Source organism: Canis aureus, chromosome 15 (assembly GCF_053574225.1).
Source record: "Canis aureus isolate CA01 chromosome 15, VMU_Caureus_v.1.0, whole genome shotgun sequence".
NCBI lineage: Eukaryota > Metazoa > Chordata > Mammalia > Carnivora > Canidae > Canis > Canis aureus.
Genome location: NC_135625.1, coordinates 46,875,661 through 46,880,536, shown reverse-complemented (window position 1 = coordinate 46,880,536; position 4,876 = coordinate 46,875,661). Strand labels below are relative to the sequence as shown.

General features: G+C 56.6%; 1 pseudogene; it reads left to right on the top strand.

Moving 5' to 3' along the window:
* Positions 1–801: 801 nt before the first annotated feature.
* On the top strand, positions 802–1,682 carry LOC144284659 (vesicle-associated membrane protein 5 pseudogene; annotated as a pseudogene).
* The last annotated feature ends 3,194 nt before the right edge of the window (positions 1,683–4,876 follow it).

Here is a 4,876-nt window from a genome sequence, read left to right as displayed (position 1 = left end):
TAGAAACTTCTGATTGGAGATTCCATTTTACCTGATGATTCAATTCAGTGACCTTGCAGGCAGTAGTGGACGCCCGGGGTCTTTGTCTACAACCTTAGCTTGTGTGACCTGTTGTGGGCTTTCCTCCCAGGTGGCCAGGGCGTGCTCTCCGGCCTCCAGTCCCTGGACTCCTGTCCTGTTCACAGCTGCCTTGCATCTCCCGCCGCTGCCCCAGAGCCCTGGCTTCCTTCCAACACCGTGAGGCCCGTGAGGCCCATGAGGCCCGTGGGGACGGTGAGACCTGTGAGGCTTGTGAGGTTTGTGAGGCCCGTGAGGCCGGGGCCACGCTCGCCCCTCCCCCATGGTATTGGCCCTGACGTTGTTGGTTATAAACCTGCCCCAAACAGTCATCCTCATACACACTGCTCTTGACCCTGAAGTCGTCACCTTACCCCACAGACTCAGGCAGGTTCTCTTTCTCCTCACAGGCTTCTTCCTTCCTGCTTATCTCTCCCCAGAAATGTCATCTATTTATTTGCATTCTTTTCTTCCAACTTTTATTTGGAAAAATTGCAAACCCACAGGAACATCTTAACTTCCACCTGGATTTGCTATTGCCATTTTGACGTGTGTCATCTGTCCAGTGTGCACACGCGTGTGCTCCTCTACATGTGTTTTACTGGCTGAGCCATTTGAGAGTGAGATGCAGATATTATGACACTTGTTGGTTTTTTTTTTTTTTTTTTTTTTTAAGATTTTATTTAGCCCGGGTATCTGGCACCGCGGCTGCGCAGTGACACAGGAACCCTGCTGGCTGGCGAGGTGGCGGCTGCAGCTATGGCAGGGAAAGAGTTGGAATGATGCCAGTGGCAGGCGGATGAGGTGACAGAAATCTTGCTCAACAACTTCGACAAGGTCCTGGAGCGCGATGGGAAACTGGCCGAGCTGGAGCTGCATTCAGACCAACTGCTGCACATGAGCTCAGCCTTCAGCAAGACAACCAAAAACCTGGCTCAGAAGAAGAGCTGGGAGAGTGTCCGTTGCCGGATCTACTTGGGGCTGGTGGTGGGCGTTGGCCTGCTCATCATCCTGATTGTGCTACTGGTCATCTTTCTCCCGTGGAGCAGTGGGGACAGCAGTACTCCACACGCCCAGGACGCCGGCGCTGCCTCAGGGCCTGGGGGCTGACCCAGCTGGGCCTTGAGGATAGGCCGAGGGGCCACACTGGCTGGTTCTGGTCTCCAGAGAACCCTGGCGTTTGCTCCCATCTGAGCCACCCAGCTGAGCAATGAAGAGCAACTCTGATGTGTGCACTTTTGCATCTCCTATCACACCACAGACTGGCCCTTGAGGGGCCAGTCTGCTGCACTAGCTGCACTAGCTGTGCCAGGCCAGCCCTACCTGGAGCTCAGTAAAAGCTGCTGTTTGGTTAAAAAAAAAAAAAAAAAAAAGATTTTATTTATTCGTGAGAGACACACAGAGAGAGGCAGAGACACAGGCAGAGGGAGAAGCAGGCTCCCCAGAGGGAGCCCGATGTGGGACTTGATCCCAGGACCTTGGGATCACGCCCTGAGCCAAAGGCAGATGCTCAACCACTGAGCCACCCAGGCATCCCGTGATGCTTGGAAATACTGTGTATCCTGAGAACAAAGGTGAACATCTATACGACCACAATGAAAATATCACATGTAGGAAATTCAAAATGATACTTTTATTTGTGATCCAGCGGTGTTCAAAGTTTTGCCGTTATGTCTGTAATCTCCTTTGTAGGAATTGCTCTAAATAATTTAAGATATTTTATTTTTTTTAAAATTTAAGATATTTTAAATATTTTAAACTATTTAAATGTTTAAATCAAAGATCCCACGAACCATGTTATTGCTCATGTCTCTTCTCCTTCCTTCCTTCTTTCCTTCCTTCCTTCCTTCCTTCCTTCCTTCCTTCCTTCCAGAATAGTCCTTCAGACTTCGTTTTGCTGCCTTTAGTGGTGGTGACATTTTGGGGGGTCCAGGTGGTGGATGGCTCATAGCAGGTCTCCGCGTCTTTCGTGGGCCCGCGGGGATACCCTGATGGCCTGGGAGCCCTGGTGCCTCGACTGCCCCTCTCCCTGACCCTGGCCTTAGGACGCTGAGGCTCGGCCCCCACCCTCCCACTTGTGCCCCCACATGGTCGCCTGCCCTTCCCACGGCGCCCACATGCACTGCTCGTTCTCCCCAGAGCAGGCACAACTCTGAGGGATGCCTTCGCTACCGTGCAGGAGGGGGAGCCGAGGCAGGTGCCTCATTTCTCTGCTGCCCTGAGGCCCCGATGGCCCTGGGGAGGCCTCCATGAATGGCTTTCTCCTGCGGGCCGGTGTTCATCTGCAGGGCCGCGTAACAGATCCCACAAGCAGGGCCTTAATTGTGGGAAATTCATCCCTCTCGGTGCTGGAGGCGGGGTGGGGGGTGGGGGGGCCGTGGTGCAAGTGTCATGGGGCTGGTTTCTCCTGAGGCCTCTCTCCCCGCCCCATGGACAGCCAGTGCTCCCCGCATTCCCAGTGTCCCCACAGGCTCCTCCCTGTGTATGTGCTCATTCACTCCTCCAGCATTTCCTGAGCACCTGCTGTGTACAGGCTGCCCTGCTGGCAGGGGGTCGTGGGGGTTGAGCGATATTGAGCTTGTGACACGGGATGGAATTCTGAGGACCCCTGGGCAGAGGCGAGGTAGGGGACTGCTCTCCGTGTGGACCTCTGTGTAGGTTGGGGCGCTGTCCCTCCCGCCCAGCTCCCCTCAGCTTCCCAACCCACTCCCATCCTCGTGGAACCAACTGGTCTCGCTGCATCTGTGCTGACACTCCTGGTCTCTACCCGTGCGTCTCATTGTGAGTCGCTTCTCCCCTTTGCAGGTTGAGAGGACACCGGGTGAAGGTCCCATCAGGACCCATTCTGAGGCTCTGAGGCAGAAGTTCTACTACTTTAATTTCTTAAGTCATTACATTTTTTTTTTAATTAAATAAGGCAAAATTCACCTCTGTGGATGTGATCTGTCATGGATTTGGTTAGCAGACTTTTGTCATCGATGCAGCCAAGGCCAGCTGGTCCAGACTGGGCAGGTTATTATAAGTCACTGGGGCTGGCCTGTGAGTTAACGCAGCCCAATGTGCCGTATGCCGAGGGGGCTGGGGACACTGTGCCGAGGGCGGCCACCCCCGCTGGAGGCCTGGCTCCTACTGCGCCCTGCTCCGACTGTATGCCAGCTTCTGGCATGCTGGTGGCCACTCGGAGGCGTCCCTACCAGGAATGTGCCCGCTGGCCGTGTGGACATGGCCACACACGCCTGGAGTGCCACTGTGTGGTTACAGCGTCTGCTGTGGGCTGGCTCACTGCTCGGCAGCGTGCCTCTCTGTCTTTCTAGACTCTATGTCTCCAGTAGATCCACCTGGACACACACTGTTTAATTTTAATAAAGCTCATCTAACACATGGTTATTAGCATATATTTGCAAAGGGCCCCAGCATGACCTTTCCTCCAATGACTCACAGTTCTTGAGGGAAACCGGCAGATTCCCGTCTGCTTTTCCACTGTGACAAAGGGCCGCGCCGATCAGGTGACAGGGAGGGCTGGGTGGGCTGGGCGGGAGCGAGACCTGGGCGAGCCTGGCACTCCTCCGCCAACAAACACCCGCCCTGCGGCCGTTTCTGCTTCTACTGTTGCTCAGACAAACGGGTGAGACAGGGTGACTAATGAATGGTGGGCATTCCCACTTGACTTCGGCTCCCTGGTGAGGGAGGGATTCCGACGGGCCCTGCTCCGTGTTGGGTGCCCTGGTTGGTGCCCGCCGGGCGCCAGCGTGGGGAGGTGCAGCCTGTGCTCCACTGGGACTTCCAGGATGCGCCTGCAGCGCACAGCTGTCTGCCTGCGTGTGCTTCCTGCACCTTCGCCGCCGTGGTGGACACTGCGTTGTGCCTGGCAGGACTCAGCTCCTCCGCTGCTTTGTCTGGGAGGCGACCTGCCACCCTGGCCTTCCTCCGCCGCTCTTCCTCTGGCTGGATGCAGGGCTCCATGTGCACTGTGGCGCGTGGGCCGCTCCCGAGAGGCCCGGGCGCTGTCGACCCGGGGGGCCATTCCTGCGCACGGCGTGGGGACCCCTGGCGCTGCCATTTCCCCGGTGGCCCCAGAAACAGGAGGGGGAGCACAGAAGAGCCTGCCGATGGCCAAGGGGCCCCGGAAGCCCGTGTTCCTGAGCAGTGGAGGCTCCGGGGGAGGCAGCCGGGGTGCATGCCCAGGGCTTCGGGGTGGAGAGTGCCGCCAGGCTTCCGAGGACGCAGACACAGACGTGTGGCCCGGCGGTGCCGAGCCAGCAGAGAGAATCACAGCAGGGGCAGCTGCCCGTCTACGCCTCCTCGGGGACACTAAGCCCGGGCCAAATGAGTGTGGGGCAGACACAGAGAAATGACATCCGCCCCCACCTCCCATGGCTCCTTTGGGCCTCGAGGACGATGGGGTGACCCCATGCCAGTGCCCATTGGGAAAACCTGCTCCTGAGGGGAGGGCATGTGGTGGCCGTGGCTCCAGCAGCTCCCACGCCCAGGGGATGGCGGCAGGGGCAGAAGAACGGGGGGGTATGACCTGGTCTCCCCACCCCTGCTCCCCGGGGGCACCCTGCCCCCCCCCCCGCTGCCCCCAAATCTCTCCAGGTGGTTTTTGACCTCGGCCACTTACTTTTTAATCAAAATAATGCAGGAACATAGTTTCACAAAATCATCCCGCTTTACAACGAGGCAGGAAACTTTCCTTTCTCCTGCTATTTACTCTGTATTTGTAAATAACAAGCTTATGTTTCCATTCTTTTTTTTTTTTTAAATTTATTTATGATAGTCACAGAGAGAGAGAGAGGCAGAGACACAGGCAGAGGGAGAA